This window comes from Calidris pugnax, unplaced genomic scaffold (assembly GCF_001431845.1).
Source record: "Calidris pugnax isolate Ruff unplaced genomic scaffold, ASM143184v1 scaffold347, whole genome shotgun sequence".
NCBI lineage: Eukaryota > Metazoa > Chordata > Aves > Charadriiformes > Scolopacidae > Calidris > Calidris pugnax.
Window position 1 is genome coordinate 427,245 of NW_015091298.1, and position 8,706 is coordinate 435,950.

Genomic DNA, 8,706 nt, shown 5'->3' on the forward strand with positions numbered 1-8,706 from the left:
CCCCTGTGGGTGCTGGTGGGGCCCTTCTTGAACATCCATGGGGCTGTGTCAGGGAAGTGCCAAGGGAGTTGGTGGCAGTAAGCACCCCTGGGTTGGTGGCAGTGATTGTCCATGGGTGAGGGACAGTGATTGTCCATGGCTTGGTGGCCATGAGGGTCCATGGCCGAGTTGACAGTAAGTCCCACTGACTCCCAGTGCCAATGAAGGTCCCTGGCTTGGTGGCCCTCAGGGTCCGTGGCTCAGAGGCAGGGGGTGTGGGGCGGTGGGGTCAGAGGTCAGGGCACATCTGGCATTGGTGGTTCAGTGGTAGAATTCTCGCCTGCCACGCGGGAGGCCCGGGTTCGATTCCCGGCCAATGCAGGAGCTGCAGCTTTTGCCACCCCGGTGTCCTGGGGGAGACCTTGTGGGGGGCTGAGGTGGGGCTGAGGGGGTCTCCCTTGAGCACCTCTGGAGCCCTTGGCCCCGTGTGGGTGCTGGTGGGGCCCTTCTTGACACCGATGGGGCTGTGTCAGGGAGGTGCCAAGGGACTTAGTGGCAGTAAGCAGCCTAGGCTTGGTGACATTTATCATCCTTGGCTTGGTGGCCATGAGGGCCTATGGCTGAGTTGGCAATAAGTCACACGGACTCCCAGTGCCAATGAGGGTCTATGTCTGGGTGGCCCTCAGGGTCCCTTGCTTGGTGGCCCTGAGTGTCCCCTGCTCCTCTGCGAGGGGGAGGTGTCTCACTTGAGCAATTCTGGAGCCCTTGGTCCCATCAGGTTCCTGGTGGGACCCTTCTTGACACCCATGGGGCTGTGACAGGGAGGTCCCAAGGGACTTGGTGGCAATGGGTGCCCCCGGCTTAGGGACCATGATTCTCTTTGGCTTGGTGGCCATGGGTTGGCAGTAAGTCACACTGACTCCCATTGTACAATGAGGGTCCATGTCTGGGTCTATTGCTCTGAGGACCATTGCCCCTTGGAGGTGGGACTCAGAGGGTCTCCCTGGAGCACCTCTGGAGCCCTTGGCTGCATGTGGGTGCTGGTGGGACCCTTCTTGACTCCCATGCTGCTGTGGTATGAAGGTGCCAAGGGATTTGGTGGCAGTAAGCACCCCTGGCTGGGTGGCAGTGATTTACCCTGGCTCACGGACAGTGCTTGTCCATGGCTTGGTGGCCATGAGTTGGCTGTAAGTCACACTGACTCCTCATGACAATGAGGGTCCATGTCTGGGTGTCCCTGAGGGTCCCTTGCTCCTCTGAGGTGGGGCTCAGTGGTTCTCCCTTGAGCACCTCTGGAGCCCTTGGCCCCTGTGGGTGCTGGTGGGGCCCTTCTTGAACATCCATGGGGCTGTGTCAGGGAAGTGCCAAGGGAGTTGGTGGCAGTAAGCACCCCTGGGTTGGTGGCAGTGATTGTCCATGGGTGAGGGACAGTGATTGTCCATGGCTTGGTGGCCATGAGGGTCCATGGCCGAGTTGACAGTAAGTCCCACTGACTCCCAGTGCCAATGAAGGTCCCTGGCTTGGTGGCCCTCAGGGTCCGTGGCTCAGAGGCAGGGGGTGTGGGGCGGTGGGGTCAGAGGTCAGGGCACATCTGGCATTGGTGGTTCAGTGGTAGAATTCTCGCCTGCCACGCGGGAGGCCCGGGTTCGATTCCCGGCCAATGCAGGAGCTGCAGCTTTTGCCACCTGGTGTCCTGGGGGAGCCCTTGTGGGGGGCTGAGGTGGGGCTGAGAGGGTGTCCCTGGAGCACCTCTGGAGCCCTTGGCCTTGGTCCCTGGCTCCTCTGAGAGCGGGAGGGGTCTCGCTTGAGCAATTCTGGAGCCCTTGGCCCCTTCAGGTTCCTGGTGGGACCCTCCTTGACACCCATGGGGCTGTGTCAGGGAGGTGCTAAGGGAGTTGGTAGCAGTAAGCACCCCTGGCTTGCTGGCAATGGGTGCCCCTGGCTTAGGGACCATGATTCTCTTTGGGTTGGTGGCCATGAGTTGGAAGTAACTCATGTCGACTCCCAGTGACAATGAGGGTCCATGCCTGGGTGGCCCTGAGGGCCTGTTGCAACTTGGAGATGGGGCACAGAGGTTCTCCCTTGAGATTCTCTGGAGCCCTTGGCCCCGTGTGGGTGCTGGTGGGGCCCTTCTTGACTCCCCTGGCGCTGTGTGAGGGAGGTGCCAAGGGAGTTGGTGGCAGTGAGCACCCCTGGCTGGGTGGCAGTGAGTTCCTCTGCCTCAGGGACAGTGATTGTCCAAGGCTGGTGGCCAAGAGTTGGCAGTAAGTCATACAGACTCGTATTGACAATGACGGTCCGTGTCTGGGTGACCCTGAGCGTCCCTTGGTCCTCTGCGGTGGGGCACAGAGGTTGTCCCTTGAGCACCTCTGGAGCTCTTGGCCCCATGTGGGTGCTGGTAAGGCCCTTCTTGACTCCCCTGGGGCTGTGTCATGGAGGTACCAAGGGACTTGGTGGCAGTGAGTGCCCCTGGCTGAGGGTCAGTGATTGTCCATGGCTTGGTGACCATGAGGGTGCCTTGGTCCTCTGAGGTGGGACTCAGAGGGTCTCACTTGAGCACCTCTGGATCCCTTGGCCCCGTGTGGGTGCTGGTGGGACCCTTCTTGACTCCCATGCTGCTGTGGTATGAAGGTGCCAAGGGATTTGGTGGCAGTAAGCACCCCTGGCTGGGTGGCAGTGATTTACCCTGGCTCACGGACAGTGCTTGTCCATGGCTTGGTGGCCATGAGTTGGCTGTAAGTCACACTGACTCCTCATGACAATGAGGGTCCATGTCTGGGTGTCCCTGAGGGTCCCTTGCTCCTCTGAGGTGGGGCTCAGTGGTTCTCCCTTGAGCACCTCTGGAGCCCTTGGCCCCTGTGGGTGCTGGTGGGGCCCTTCTTGAACATCCATGGGGCTGTGTCAGGGAAGTGCCAAGGGAGTTGGTGGCAGTAAGCACCCCTGGGTTGGTGGCAGTGATTGTCCATGGGTGAGGGACAGTGATTGTCCATGGCTTGGTGGCCATGAGGGTCCATGGCCGAGTTGACAGTAAGTCCCACTGACTCCCAGTGCCAATGAAGGTCCCTGGCTTGGTGGCCCTCAGGGTCCGTGGCTCAGAGGCAGGGGGTGTGGGGCGGTGGGGTCAGAGGTCAGGGCACATCTGGCATTGGTGGTTCAGTGGTAGAATTCTCGCCTGCCACGCGGGAGGCCCGGGTTCGATTCCCGGCCAATGCAGGAGCTGCAGCTTTTGCCACCTGGTGTCCTGGGGGAGACCTTGTGGGGGGCTGAGGTGGGGCTGAGAGGGTCTCCCTGGAGCACCTCTGGAGCCCTTGGCCTTGGTCCCTGGCTCCTCTGAGAGCGGGAGGGGTCTCGCTTGAGCAATTCTGGAGCCCTTGGCCCCTTCAGGTTCCTGGTGGGACCCTCCTTGACACCCATGGGGCTGTGTCAGGGAGGTGCTAAGGGAGTTGGTAGCAGTAAGCACCCCTGGCTTGCTGGCAATGGGTGCCCCTGGCTTAGGGACCATGATTCTCTTTGGGTTGGTGGCCATGAGTTGGAAGTAACTCATGTCGACTCCCAGTGACAATGAGGGTCCATGCCTGGGTGGCCCTGAGGGCCTGTTGCAACTTGGAGATGGGGCACAGAGGTTCTCCCTTGAGATTCTCTGGAGCCCTTGGCCCCGTGTGGGTGCTGGTGGGGCCCTTCTTGACTCCCCTGGCGCTGTGTGAGGGAGGTGCCAAGGGAGTTGGTGGCAGTGAGCACCCCTGGCTGGGTGGCAGTGAGTTCCTCTGCCTCAGGGACAGTGATTGTCCAAGGCTGGTGGCCAAGAGTTGGCAGTAAGTCATACAGACTCGTATTGACAATGACGGTCCGTGTCTGGGTGACCCTGAGCGTCCCTTGGTCCTCTGCGGTGGGGCACAGAGGTTGTCCCTTGAGCACCTCTGGAGCTCTTGGCCCCATGTGGGTGCTGGTAAGGCCCTTCTTGACTCCCCTGGGGCTGTGTCATGGAGGTACCAAGGGACTTGGTGGCAGTGAGTGCCCCTGGCTGAGGGTCAGTGATTGTCCATGGCTTGGTGACCATGAGGGTGCCTTGGTCCTCTGAGGTGGGACTCAGAGGGTCTCACTTGAGCACCTCTGGATCCCTTGGCCCCGTGTGGGTGCTGGTGGGACCCTTCTTGACTCCCCTGGGGCTGTGTGAGGGAGGTGCCAAGGGGCTTGGTGGCAGTGAGCACCTGTGGCTTGGTGGCAGTGAGTGCTCCTGGCTGAGGGACAGTGATTGTCCATGGCTTGGTGGCCATGAGTGTCCATGGCCGAGTTGGCAGTAAGTCACACTGACTGTCACACAGTGACAATGAAGGTCCCTTGCTTGGTGGCCCTCAGGGTGCCTGGCTCAGAGGCAGGAGGTGTGGGGCGGTGGGGTCAGAGGTCAGGGCACATCTGGCATTGGTGGTTCAGTGGTAGAATTCTCGCCTGCCACGCGGGAGGCCCGGGTTCGATTCCCGGCCAATGCAGGAGCTGCAGCTTTTGCCGCCCTGGTGTCCTGGGGGAGACCTTGTGTGGGGCTGAGGTGGGGCTGAGAGGGTCTCCCTTGGAGCACCTCTGGAGCCCTTGGCCCATGTGGGTGCTGGTGGGGCCCTTCTTGACACCTGTGGGGCTGTGTGAGGGAGGTGCCAAGGGACTTGATGGCAGTGAGCACCTGTGGCTTGGTGGCAGTGAGTGCTCCTGGCTGAGGGACAGTGATTGTCCGTGGCTTGGTGGCCATGAGTGTCCATGGCCGAGTTGGCAGTAAGTCACACTGACTGTCACACAGTGACAATGAAGGTCCCTTGCTTGGTGGCCCTCAGGGTGCCTGGCTCAGAGGCAGGAGGTGTGGGGCGGTGGGGTCAGAGGTCAGGGCACATCTGGCATTGGTGGTTCAGTGGTAGAATTCTCGCCTGCCACGCGGGAGGCCCGGGTTCGATTCCCGGCCAATGCAGGAGCTGCAGCTTTTGCCGCCCTGGTGTCCTGGGGGAGACCTTGTGTGGGGCTGAGAGGGTCTCCCTTGGAGCACCTCTGGAGCCCTTAGCCCATGTGGGTGCTGGTGGGGCCCTTCTTGACACCTGTGGGGCTGTGTGAGGGAGGTGCCAAGGGAGTTGGTGGCAGTGAGCACCCCTGGGTTGGTGGCAGTGAGTGCCCCTGGCTGAGGGACAGTGAGTGTCCATGGCTTGGTGGCCATGAGTGCCCCTGCCAGGTCTGAGACGGGGTTCAGAGAGTCTCCCTTGAGTCTCTCTGGAGCCCTTGGCCCCCTGTGGGTGCTGGTGGGGCCCTTCTTGACACCCATGGGGCTGTGGTATGAAGGTGCCAAGGGACTTGTTGGCAGTAAGCACCTGTGGCTTGATGAGTGAGTTCCTCTGGCTCAGGGACAGTGATTGTCCATGTCTGGGTGGCTCTGAGTGTCCTTGCCTGGTCTGAGAGGGGCCTCAGAGGGTCTCCCCTGTGCACCCTTGGGGCCCTTGACTCCCTTGGGCCTGTGTCAGGGAGGTGCCAAGGGAGTTGTTGGCAGTAAGCACCCCTGGCTTGGTGACTGAGTTCCTCTGGCTCAGGGACAGTGATTGTCCATGTCTGGGTGACCATGAGGGCCCATGTCTGGGTGGCCCGGAGGGTGCCTTGCTTGGTGGCCCTGGTGGTCCCTGGCTCAGAGGCAGCAGAGGACACTCTTGGTGGCAGTGCAGTGTGACTAGTGGCAGGGCCAGTGATTGTCCGTGGCTTGGTGGGGGTGAGGGTCCCTGGCCCAGGTCAGAGGGGGCTGCTGGAGGCTGGGAGGTGTCGCTGCACCCCCGAGGTGGGTGGCTTTGGGTGGTGGGTGGGGGTGGTGTGTCCCATGTTGGTGGGCAAGGTGGAGGTGAAGGGTGTGTGGGTTGCCCCGTGGCGTGGGGCAGGGTGTGTAGCCCCTGTGCTGAGAGCGTGAGGTTTGGTTGTTGCTGTAGGGAGTGTTAACTCTGAAGACTACTGAGGCCAGGCGCTGAGTGGAGGGGTGTGTGAGGAGCAGGAAGAGGTGCTGGGGTGTGTGGAGCGGGGTGGGGAGAGGTGTGTGTTGGGGTCCCCGGTGGTTGGGGTTGTTGGGTGTGAGGGGCTGTCCCTGCTGGTGGCAGCCCCGGGGGTGTGGGGCGGTGGGGTCAGAGGTCAGGGCACATCTGGCATTGGTGGTTCAGTGGTAGAATTCTCGCCTGCCACGCGGGAGGCCCGGGTTCGATTCCCGGCCAATGCAGGAGCTGCAGCTTTTGCCACCCCGGTGTCCTGGGGGAGACCTTGTGTGGGGCTGAGGTGGGGCTGAGAGGGTGTCCCTGGAGCACCTCGGGAGCCCTTGGCCTTGGTCCTTGGCTTTTCTGAGAGCGTGAGGGGTCTCGCTTGAGCAATTCTGGAGCCCTTGGCCCCTTCAGATTCCTGGTGGGGCCCTTCTTGATACCCATGGGGCTGTGTCAGGGAGGTGGCAAGGCACTTGGTGGCAGTAAGCACCCCTGGCTTGCTGGCAATGGGTGCCCCTGACTTGGTGGCCATGAGGGCCCATGGCTGAGTTGGCAGTAAGTCACACGGACTCCCAGTGCCAATGAGGGTCTATGTCTGGGTGGCCCTCAGGGTCCCTTGCTTGGTAGCCCTGATGGTCCCTGGCTCCTCTGCAAGGGGGAGGGGTCTCACTTGAGCAATTCTGGAGCCCTTGGCCCCTTCAGATTCCTGGTGGGGCCCTTCTTGATACCCATGGGGCTGTGTCAGGGAGGTGGCAAGGCACTTGGTGGCAGTAAGCACCCCTGGCTTGCTGGCAATGGGTGCCCCTGACTTGGTGGCCATGAGGGCCCATGGCTGAGTTGGCAGTAAGTCACACGGACTCCCAGTGCCAATGAGGGTCTATGTCTGGGTGGCCCTCAGGGTCCCTTGCTTGGTAGCCCTGATGGTCCCTGGCTCCTCTGCAAGGGGGAGGGGTCTCACTTGAGCAATTCTGGAGCCCTTGGTCCCATCAGGTTCCTGGTGGGGCCCTTCTTGACACCCATGGAGCTGTGTCAGGGAGGGTCCAAGAGACTTGGTGGCAGTGAGCACACTTGGCTTGCTGGCAGGGGGTCCCCCTGCCTCAGGGAGGGTGAATGTCCAATTCTTGGTGACCATGACTTGACAATGGAGTCATACTGACTTCCATTGACAATGAGGGTCCATGTCTGGGTGACTCTGAGTGTCCCTTGCTCCTCTGAGGTGGGGCACAGAGCACCCTTGAGCACCTGTTGGCCCTGTGTGGGTGCTGGAGGGCCCTTCTTGACACCCATGGGGCTGTGACAGGGAGGTCCCAAGGGACTTGGTGGCAATGGGTGCCCCCGGCTTAGGGACCATGATTCTCTTTGGCTTGGTGGCCATGGGTTGGCAGTAAGTCACACTGACTCCCATTGTACAATGAGGGTCCATGTCTGGGTCTATTGCTCTGAGGACCATTGCCCCTCAGTGGTGGGACTCAAAGGGTCTCCCTGGAGCACCTCTGGAGCCCTTGGCGCCTGTGGGTGCTGGTGGGACTCTTCTTAACTTCCATGGAGATGTGTCAGGGAGGCACCAAGGAAGTTGGTGGCAGTGAGTGCCCCTGGCTGAGGGACAATGATAGTCCATGGCTTGGTGGCCATGAGTGTCCATGGCCGAGTTGGCAGTAAGTCACACTGACTGTCACACAGTGACAATGAGGGTCCCTGGCTTGGTGGCCCTCAGGGTGCCTGGCTCAGAGGCAGGGGGTGTGGGGCGGTGGGGTCAGAGGTCAGGGCACATCTGGCATTGGTGGTTCAGTGGTAGAATTCTCGCCTGCCACGCGGGAGGCCCGGGTTCGATTCCCGGCCAATGCAGGAGCTGCAGCTTTTGCCACCCCGGTGTCCTGGGGGAGACCTTGTGTGGGGCTGAGGTGGGGCTGAGGGGGTCTCCCTTGAGCACCTCTGGAGCCCTTGGCCCCGTGTGGGTGCTGGTGGGGCCCTTCTTGAACATCCCTGGCGCTGTGTGAGGGAGGTGCCAAGGGAGTTGGTGGCAGTGAGCACCCCTGGCTGGGTGGCAGTGAGTTCCTCTGCCTCAGGGACAGTGATTGTCCAAGGTTGATGGCCAAGAGTTGGCAGTAAGTCATACAGACTCGCATTGACAATGATGGTCCATGTCTGGGTGTCCCTGAGCATCCCTTGCTCCTCTGAGGTGGGGCACAGAGGTTGTCCCTTGAGCACCTCTGGAGCTCTTGACCCCATGTGGGTGCTGTTGGGGCCCTTCTTGCTTGTCCATGTCTTGGTGGCCACGAGGGTCCCTGTCTGAGTTGGCAGTAAGTCACACTGACTCTCAGTTATAATTAGGGTCCCTGGCTTGGTGGCCCTGATGATCCCTGGCTCAGAGCCAGTGGAGGACACTGTCTTGGTGGCAGTGCAGTGTGACTACTGGCTGGGGACAGTGATTGTCCATGGCTTGGTGACCACGATGGTCCCTGGGTGAGTTGCCAGTAAGTCACACTGACTCTTGGTGCCAATGAAGGTCCGTGTCTGGGTGGCTGTGATGGCCCCTTGCTCCTCTGAGGTGGGACTCAGAGGTTGTCCCTTGAGCACCTCTGGAGCCCTTGTCCCCATGTAGGTGCTGGTGGGACCTTTCTTTAGTCCCATGTAGCTGTGGTATGAAGGTGCTAAGGGAGTTGGTGGCAGTGAGTGCCCGTGGCTGAGGGACTGGGATTGTCCCTGGCTTGGTGGCCCTGATGGTCCCTGGCTCAGAGGCAGGGGG

At 61.1% G+C, this 8,706-nt stretch overlaps 7 non-coding genes across 7 annotated transcripts; all 7 read left to right on the plus strand.

Moving 5' to 3' along the window:
• The first annotated feature begins 289 nt into the window (after positions 1-289).
• Positions 290-360, plus strand: TRNAG-GCC. The gene has a single exon. It is a non-coding gene; the product is annotated as a tRNA-Gly (tRNA).
• A 1,213-nt stretch (positions 361-1,573) lies between these two features.
• TRNAG-GCC lies at positions 1,574-1,644 on the plus strand. The gene has a single exon. It is a non-coding gene; the product is annotated as a tRNA-Gly (tRNA).
• A 1,477-nt stretch (positions 1,645-3,121) lies between these two features.
• TRNAG-GCC lies at positions 3,122-3,192 on the plus strand. The gene has a single exon. It is a non-coding gene; the product is annotated as a tRNA-Gly (tRNA).
• Positions 3,193-4,395: 1,203 nt separating this feature from the next.
• Positions 4,396-4,466, plus strand: TRNAG-GCC. The gene has a single exon. It is a non-coding gene; the product is annotated as a tRNA-Gly (tRNA).
• A 393-nt stretch (positions 4,467-4,859) lies between these two features.
• On the plus strand, positions 4,860-4,930 carry TRNAG-GCC. The gene has a single exon. It is a non-coding gene; the product is annotated as a tRNA-Gly (tRNA).
• Positions 4,931-6,131: 1,201 nt separating this feature from the next.
• On the plus strand, positions 6,132-6,202 carry TRNAG-GCC. The gene has a single exon. It is a non-coding gene; the product is annotated as a tRNA-Gly (tRNA).
• Positions 6,203-7,734: 1,532 nt separating this feature from the next.
• On the plus strand, positions 7,735-7,805 carry TRNAG-GCC. Its single transcript has one exon. It is a non-coding gene; the product is annotated as a tRNA-Gly (tRNA).
• The last annotated feature ends 901 nt before the right edge of the window (positions 7,806-8,706 follow it).